Source organism: Candoia aspera, chromosome 3 (assembly GCF_035149785.1).
Source record: "Candoia aspera isolate rCanAsp1 chromosome 3, rCanAsp1.hap2, whole genome shotgun sequence".
NCBI lineage: Eukaryota > Metazoa > Chordata > Lepidosauria > Squamata > Boidae > Candoia > Candoia aspera.
This window is the reverse complement of record NC_086155.1, coordinates 42,820,014-42,829,681: the sequence shown is the minus strand read 5'-3', so window position 1 is coordinate 42,829,681 and position 9,668 is coordinate 42,820,014. Positions and strand designations below refer to the sequence as shown.

Sequence of the window (9,668 nt, the reverse complement as noted above, 5' to 3'; positions counted from 1 at the left end):
TCTGCCTTTTCTGTGGCCAGAAAAAAGATCAAGTGGGAAAAGTGGAATCTCTGCCTAGAAGCAGCCCACCCCCATTTCTTTATTCCACTGCAGTAAATATGAATAAATAGAAGGCTCATATTCCAGGCAATATCTTTCTTTAGTGAGAGCTGAATGGCATTGATTTACATTAACTCCCACCCCTTTGCCGTAACAATGCCTCTATTCCCCAAAGAAAGGCAGAAACTTTAACATCTTTGAAGGTGAGTAATGTGAAGCAACACAGATCCCCCACTGAAGGAGAGTTTTGTGTCCTTGTACCTTCTTCTTGTTGAAGTACTTATCTCCTCAAAGAGAGATTTGTTTAATATTTTTAGTATGTCTTTATTCCACCCTGATTCTAAGCAGTCCAGAAAGGCATTAATTGTCCTGGCTGTTTGGAGCAGGTCTATTTGAAACATGCCAAGAGCAATTAAGGACTTTCCATTGTGTTCCTCAATAGTTTTATTCTGGATTCTATAGAACAAAATGAAACTTTCAGGTTACATAATGCATCTTACGACAGGTCCATTCTCATAGCATTTTTAAGGTTAGATAATTTTACTGCTTTTTTCCCCCTTGTGTATTATTCCATTTAGTTTGGAATGTTATTTGTGGCAACTTTAATCTTTGCTTTTAGAGAAAAAACATAACTGAATAAAGAAATAAGTATTTATTTGGCATTAATAGGTTTTCTGGCTGGTATTTTTTGCTTTTCTTTATTTTTGGTGGCGTGATAGGGATTATGCTTTTGCAAAAGGAAGAATGGTGAGCATTTTATTCATTTACACTCATTATTTATAAATGAATGTAAATGAATAAAAGTATAAAAATGCTTGCAGCCCAATTCAATGAGCCTTTCAGCAGAAGCTCCTAGGAATGTATATCCTAATTCCTATGGAAGGCCGCCTAATCCCTTTGATTTTTCAAATCTTTGTCTTAGCCATCAAGACACTTCTCATAATTGGGATTGGGATTTTGGTAATTTTCCTGTTTCATATGCCTGAGCAATAATAAGCTTCAGTGTGCTTTTGTATCTAATAATTTTTGATACATAAATATTTTCAATATTTGGAGGCTGATTTATCATTCAACCAAATGGGAACCCAGCTGGCCTAAAATGCAGAAATGAAAAAAATGAAAACCAAAAACAAATGGAGCATGACCTTCTCATATAATGCACACAATTTTAAATATCTTTGGGAAAATAAAATTAAATAAAATGAAACTTGGCTGACACAGTAGATTCCAGTTTTTGCTACTGAAACAAAGTACACCAGCTGAAATGCTTATAAGGAAGTGGTAGTATTGATTTGAGATGGTTATTCTATCAAATATCAATATGGAACATGTACACTGATAGAAATACAGTGATTTGGTGAGGAAAAAGTTTTTGCCATTCCCATCAGCAGCCCTAGACCAATGCTCACAGCCTTTTCAGTTTAGCATTGGTAAAACGCACCCACTTCCTCTAACAAGAACAGCCCATTAATTCACAGGAACTGTCATGAGTGCCGTTGAGCTGAAGTCATCAGCGCAATGGCACACATGACAATAGAAAGGAAACAGGGGAAGGGGCTCAAGATAAGTAGCCATCAACCCACAACGACTAACGGCCAACAAACAATAACTAAACGAATCACGGAGCACACCCAAGCCATCAGCGCCAATACATCGGAGATCGCCCAGCGGACAGCAATCACCAGAGGAATAGAAAACCTGATGATGGGCGACCCCGGAACCCCTCACCCACCGGCAGGGCAACGTATTGGACAAAGGGGGGTGACGTGACCGCGAGTGAGGGGGCGCTGACCGGCGCGGGGTATTTAAACCCCGCACCGGCGCGCTCCTGTCACTCTCAGCTTTTTTCTTCCGACGCTGTAACTGCGCTGTGAATAAATCAGAGCCTGATCCACGAACCAGTGTCTGAGTCTTATTCAGAGGCAGGCAGCGCATGACAGGAACTCTCTTCTGTCCTTTTGAAACAATGCATCTAAATGTATTTTTAAGTCCTGTACTCATCTGTTTGATCCTTTCAATTGTGTTTTCTCCCTTTTACTTCAGTAAATATACCTGTGAAGACGAATATATAGGAGTGTTAGCTGTGAAGATTCTCCACCCTAAGAAGAAAACTTTGTCTTCACAGCTACAGGTAATAATCTCAATGAAGGATTATTGTTTTAAAATGAAAGTGTGCTATTTGTATAATAAAATAAGTTTTATAAAGTCAGGTGCTGTAAAATAATTTACAGCACATATATAATGTTGGGATGAGCACATTGTTGTGCAGTGACTCCTTTATTAGACAAATTTCTTTGTACCTCTTTTAGCTTTCCATTGTCAACTTACATTAGAAAGTAGGTGAGGTTAGTTTTGTATTTTTCCCTTAGAAGTGATTCGTGTATCTTCCTTTTAATGTACCTTTTTATTGCATAGAAACTGCCTGCTTTTTTATAGTTAACTGAAATTCTTGTTCTAATTCAATGAAATGTTGTCATTTCTTTTTCACAGGACAAAATATTAATCTTAAGTGGCAGCTTCTTCTGAGGAAGCCAATAAAGATTAGCAACAAATGTCATCATATTGACATTAATGGTTGTGCTATGAAAAGCAATGATGAATATATAATACACTCCTGGAAAATAAATATGAAGCAGATTCACTGATACGAAATACTCATGATTTTGATGTTAAAATAAAGGACCCTAAATGTTTAATTAATTTGTACTTCTTATCCATTCATATTCCATATTCATTAAAGAACAAATATATCCCCAAGAGTTTTGTCCAAGCTATGATAATAGGATATACAATAATCAGTAAAAGCTCAATTTACCTTTTTAGAAATTATTATTAAAATAATTCAAAGGTCACCTTAGGACTAGTTAGAAAATGCATTTCTAAACAAAAATAAATGAATTATTTGTAGAGTCCTTGGTGCTCTCTAAGCCTTGTTGTCTTCTTGCAGATGTTTCATTGCTAGACTAGGCAACATCTTCAGTGCAAAGAGGGAGTAGGCCTTGCTCTCAGTTTATATACTGTGGCTTGCCCTGCTTGTGTTGGTGGGGGTGTTGTTCTCTCCTTGGGAGTTCTTTGGGCTGTTGTTTGCTGCTTGGTTGATTGCCTGAGTTAATAGTTCCTTGATTAGGGTGTATTGTGCTGTTTGATGGTTCATCTGGTATTAATCTTAGTGTTGATTTTTGCATATCTGGGTGTTGATTGCTGGTGAGAAGGTTGATCTTTTGGCTTTTCTATTGTCTCTTTTGAATGGTATGTAAATGTTGTTTACCTTTGTGTGTCTGTTGATGGCAGACAAGGAGGGATTCTGGGCAGTTACAATAAATTAGTATTACTTGCATTTGTCTCTGGTCTTCTTGAGGACCTTTTGGGAAAAAGGAAGGCTGAGATTAGGTTATGAGTATGGTCACCATTTTGAAGCCACGTTGGTCAAAACCAGAACTTGAGAGTGGACTGCTGAAAATCATTCTGCCATTCCCTCTTCACATCATTTAATCCATTCGGATAGCAATAAAAGCAGTTAGGAAATTCAGATTCCTACATTTAGTTGCTAATCCCTACTGTAAGGTTAAGTGTACAGATTAAGTGTACCATAAAGTTTGCAGATTAAGTGTAAAGATTAAATTATAAGGGCCTTGCGCTTTAGTGTGTTGGAATATGTTAAGCATGCATAACTCCTTTAATTAGTATGTGTATGTTAATGACTACATATGGTCACTAGCATATAATGCCATAATATAGTGAATGTGCAGCTTTATGACATGTATTTGTGTGAACTGACGTCTACAAAAGATGGAATCTGTGAAACTCAAAGCTGACCAAAAGCAGAAAGGTTTGTTAAGGAAGATTTCAGCTTATGCAACATATAAAGAATGACAACCTCAAAGAAGGCACAAGTTCAGGTATGTCCACAGGGTATGGTCAAACAAGGCAATATGGTTGCCACAATGGTGCAATTGAAGCTCCGCTTGCAACACATACAGAAAATAAGAACTTTGGATGCACCATCTGGCCTCTGTTTTGAGGTTTGTTTGTTTTTTTACTATACCCTGTGGACATGCCTACACAAGATAAAAGAAATACAATTCTCAAAATAAGAGGTAATTCCTGCATGAAGTGGGTGAAGCAAGGGTACTCTGGGAAGAACAGGAGGAAAAGGGGGTTTTATTGTAAATCCCAATTTATTTCTACATGTCTGAATCTCTGCATAAAAAGAACAAGTAGCATTAGGATAACTACTTTATTTTTTTATTACCAGAGTTGCATTCTATTTGTCTTCCAAGATTGCAGGCAGTTTACAAATATAAAATTCTATAAAATACCATGAAACATACAATACAAAACCACTTGTATTATCAAAATGGGATAAACAAGATAAAATTTCCAAAAATATCAACCCAAAGTCACCACTAAAATTTTAACCTCACCTTTAACCACCTTGGAGATGGTCAATATCAAAAAGGACAGGTGCACACATCTTCAGAGACAGGGCATTCCAAAGTGTTTGGGTCACATCATCTCTTGTGGTGCCAGGATCCTAAGCATCCTCTCCCATGAAGGTCACACAAGAAAGGCAGACTCTATTTGGAGAAGATAACTTCTAAGGTGAATCAGTGCCATGCCGTGTAACCATTTTTTAAAAAATCAGCCAGCCAGCTAGCTACTGAAGAGATGGCTAGGAAACTAGTTAAGATGGCTGCTCACCAGCAAACCAAACTTGCCTTTCTGCTGGCTGATAGCACACTGGAAGGACAGCAACAAAGCTGTAGGAAAAAAGCAAATTCACACACACAACCTTATTCACACTGTTCAAGTTTTGGTTATCTGTGGTATTCTCCAGAATGTTCTCTAACACCAAAGTTCAAAAATCTCAGTACTCTATCCTGCTTCTTCAAAGTCTAACTTTTGCTTGGTTAGAAACTTTGCTGATTCCTCTTCTGTTGCTTCCTATATTTCTGTAGATATTCCATTAATTCCTGTAGCCTTCCCACTTGATAATGACCAGAATGCTGATCTAATTTAATCTTTTAGTACTATCTTCCAAGGTATCTTGGATATTGATATCCCTACTGTACAGAACTTCAGTATAGTCCTTCCATCTTTGATCTTCTCTGAACCAGTTGTTATCTGTCCATTGGTGTCCTTTAGCATACCAATTTGAGGCTGAAACCTTTTTCTGAGTTTCAGCCTCAATTCGGAGATCTTTTGGAAGACTTCCCTTGTTTTTTTCTGTATCCTTTTCCATCTCTAATGTGTTTACAGATGTTGTAATACTGTTTCTAACAGTTCTCTGAAATTCTTTGTTAAGTACCTTCCTAAGATTTTTGTTTTTCTTGGTTTTGGCTTCTCTTCTTGGCAATTTCCACCATTTGTTCTGACATCAAGTTTGCTTTCTTCTGTTTCTTGATCTTTGGTAGCCAATTTTTCAGATTCATCCATACTTAACAGCTTCTTTAAATTAATTGCAATTAATTGTAATTTCTCTGCTTGATTGTTGCGACCCACCCATAGTCATCGGGAGTTGAGCAGCATACAAGTTTAATGAAGTTCCTCTTCTTTCATATCAATGATGTTCAGGACTTCAAAGCAAGTCCTGTTGGTCTCATTGAAAATGATGGGTATATGTTCAATATCATATTGTGGAAACTGGTATCCTTTCTTCTGCTTTAGTTTAACTTGGAACTTGTACATGAGCCATTTATGATCTGTTCCACAGTCAGCCCCTGGCCATGTCTTTGCTGTTATAACAGCTCTTCCACCTCCTGGTACCAATAATATAGAAATTTGATTTCTATCTACTTCACCTGTTGATGTCCATGTTCACTATATAGGTGCCACTTTGTTTATTTAAAGACTGCATTAAAAATGAAGAAATCATTGCATTGGCAGTAAATGATAAATTGGTATCCTGCTTCATTTCCTAGCCCATACAGTCCAACTACATTTTCCTATTTAATATTTCTAACTTTGAAATTCCAGTCTCTGACAACAAGGACCACATTTTGCTTGCCTGTTCTCTTGATTTCAAATTGAACTTAATCATGAAGCTCTTAAGATTCTTCTTCTGTATCAGTGGTTGGAGCATAAACTTGGATAATCATATTAAAGGGTTGTCTGCTAAGCCTAACTGATACTATTTGTTAATTGATTGCATTGTAACCAAACACTGTTCTTGCTGTACTTTTCCTGATTATGAAAGCAATTTCATTTCTTCTTCGTTTTTCATTTCCTAAGTAATAAACAGTGTGATCTTCTGACTGAAAGTGTCAATTCCAATCCATCTTAATTTGGTGATGCATGTTCCCACTGTAATTCTGTCTTTGCAGTTTCAGATTTTCTTTTCCTGCATGACAACATCAACTAGGCATCCCAAAGTTGTTAAACTAGCCAGCTGTGTCATAAACCATTAGTATTCCTAAAGATCCTCAGCTCTTCCTCAGTAGGATGTTCAGTGCCATCTGACATGAGGGGCCCATCATCCAGCACCTATTGTCAATCATTTTATAATGTCTCTTTATGTGGCTTTTTTGGTAAAATACAGAAATGATTTACCAGTGCCTTCTCCCATGCAGTGTGAAATGATGCCTTTGCCGCTGTTGTTAAAGTGATCATCTGCCTCCAGCAACTTCCTGTATTGCTGCCTCCCAATGTAGGTACCTGGTTGCTTTAGTTGGGCAGTTTGGATGAACTTCACACCTTGGGTGACTCTGCTGGGATTATATTCTCTTAGTTTGTACTCCTTACTCATCTCTCCCAGGAACCTCTCCCTCCCACAATGAAGCTGCACAGCAGGAGCCATGAGGGCTTAAAATGGTCCCCCATAAGGCTTGTAAGTGAGCGTGTCATGGAAATACAGTCTAAGAGTAACTGCTCTTGCTTCCATTCACCTTTTTTTATTAGCCAACCTTTTTCTCTAATCGTAGTAAATAGCTGTTTTATCTGAAAGTTTCCTTTCAGAATTCCTGGATGTAGATCATTGACCTTCCTCTTCCTTTTCCCAACAAAAATGCATAATTTGTCGTCCTCTTCTTCTCCATGGCATTAACTATCCAGCCTACTGTATAGAGAGGACTGGAACAACAAAGAAATAGGCAAACGGCTGTGATAGCTAAGTCTGGGGGAAAGAAACAGTTAATACAGTACAAAACATTATACAGGGAAAGCAGCACAGCTTGACAGCAGCCCTGCTTATGTGGAAAGCAGCACAACAGGAAATAAGGCTGTGCTTCATGCCAGGCAAGGAGAGGATCTCAGTCGGCTGGGGAAAGGAGTGGGTAGCTCAGATAGCAACGGTACTAATGACGTCTCTAGCAGGCAGCTCTAGATTTTTAACTGGATACAGGAAACAGGACTATTTTCATTCTTGAATCTCCAACATAATTTGCGATTACTGGATAGCTGGAAGACAGCTAGGACACCAAAGCGCCTTTACTCCACCTTGAATATCATCCGTCCGGGCTCCCTCGAAAAGCTAAGCCGGAAAAAGGCAGTGACAAGCCACTTCCATCTTGACCAGAAAGCTAACATGGAGGCGCAATCAAGGTCGACCAGAGGAAGAGGTTATTTACTTTTTTTGGATTCATCCCCGGCTCACCTAACCATGCATAGGGTGACCAGACTTCTTCTCGGTTTGCCTGGACAGTTCCCCCTCTCCCCCTCCGCCCAAAAAAACCCGCTAGGAAAATACTCCGCTTTCCAGGAGCGCAGCAGCGCCATCCGCACGGCGATTGACCTCTTCCTCGTTCGCCGCCGATCGCGGTTGCGCGAGGAAAATAGGCCAGAAGGCTACGAAAGGAAAGGGCTCCGTCCAGATGTTTGCAGCCGAGCAATGGTAGCCCCAACGATAGAAGATGATACCCCGCCCCTCTCCCCCGCGCCATGCCCATCCGCCAGATGGACGGGTCGGATCCGAGCGATTTCTTCAAACGTCCCTGCCTAGCGCGCGGCGTCAGAAGCAGAACGGCCGAAGCTCCGGGGCATCATTCGACGCGCCGACTCCTCGGTTCTCCAGTCGGAGACATGCAACGGCCACGGGAGCTCCTCCGCGCTTGGCACGTCTTGCGGGCCCTGACGCTTCTACTCCTACCTCAGGGGTCTCTGGGTGGGTACGAGGCAGCGCTTATCGCTTTGATTTCGCGCGGGTTGCTTGGATCCATCAGTTCTAGTGCCTTCTCTGGGCCGCGCTCTCTCGCTTCGTGGTTCGGGGAGGCGGGATCCTCCAGCTCTGCGCTGATCTTTGCGTCGAAGCGCCGGAGCCAGAGGATCCGCACAGACTTCTTGTCTCTTAGTTAGCCAGCGACATGGGAAATAGATTTGGCTCCGCGGGTCGGTTCCCACTGTGATTGTCACAACCGTGAGGCGGTGTAAATCGGTTCAGGCTGTAATCCTGTGTACACCCTTGCCTGTGAGTAAATCCCGTTGAACTTGTTTCTGAGGAGACCCGTATAGGATTGTACGTCGGATCTCTGGTGACTACACTTGCTCGGGAGGTTTGGAGTTTGATGGATTTGTAGTGAGTTTAGCTGAAGAACTTCTGGAATGGCAGTTGTGAGGGGGATGCAAAGAAGATGCCTATTTCCCAGGGCTGGTGAATGCTCTCTGTGGGGGGAGTTAACCTGAAACGTTTGCCACTCAATCTGGCAACATCTGTACTCAGAAAGTTCTGCTCTTACTTGATGTTGCTCTTGTTCCTTTCTTGCCCATCTAAAAGTCTTTGCCCACTAGTGAGTTTCACACCACCAGTCAATTATGTCCAGGTGGCAAAATCTTTTTGGACGTTGGATTTTAACACTCGTGGTAGGCAAAAAAATGGAACAAGACCCTTTCATGTAATTATTTCTGTGCCACATGATCAACATAATCAACATCTGATTAGATCTTACTCTGTGTGGAGTAAATATAAGCAGATTTCCTTGTATTAATAATTTCGTTGAGGGAATAGTTTCCTTGCAACCTTCTGTGTAAGGTGGTACGTCTGTTTTATTTTATTTGCTTGCTGTGGCAGGCTATCATTCACATGTACATTAAAATAGGGATATAGCCATCTAGAAGGTGGCGATTTTATGTATTAAAATGGGGGGGGGCATGTTTGGAAGCTGTCACGTGTGAACAGCTCTTTAATGTTCTTTGAATCTGTGAACATAGGGTTTGTCTATTTATGAACATACTGTATATAAATAACACATCCAACTTTATTCTTCAGTCAGAATGTCCAGATTGTCTTGTTCCCAGACAAAATAATATTATACAAAAATGCAAAACTCTTAAGTTTGCAGATTTCAAAGAAAAAAGAAGAAAACTTTCTCCCCTGCTGCTTTGTTCACTCCTCCCATTCTCTACAAGTGATGGAAAGGGACAAAGAGAAAGAGATGCCGGGATACAGGAGAGCTGCTGCTCCATTCCCCCCACCCCACCCCATTGACCAGGATTCATGGTGTGTTTTACCATTACACTCTACATGGAACTACCTTTAAACATTACTTGTAAGCCAAAATTAGTCCAGAATGCAGTGACCCACATTTATTTATTTTTATTATTTTAAAAGACTTATATAGTCACCCATTTTATGTAATAATAATAATTTAAGAAATGTATATGCTGCTCTACTCCCCGTGACTCTGGGTGGTTTACAG

General features: G+C 40.2%; 1 long non-coding RNA gene across 1 annotated transcript; it reads left to right on the top strand.

Moving 5' to 3' along the window:
• The first annotated feature begins 2,103 nt into the window (after positions 1 to 2,103).
• LOC134494838 (uncharacterized) lies at positions 2,104 to 2,735 on the top strand. The gene is made up of 2 exons (XR_010067706.1): positions 2,104 to 2,170; positions 2,530 to 2,735. It is a non-coding gene; the product is annotated as an uncharacterized LOC134494838 (long non-coding RNA).
• The last annotated feature ends 6,933 nt before the right edge of the window (positions 2,736 to 9,668 follow it).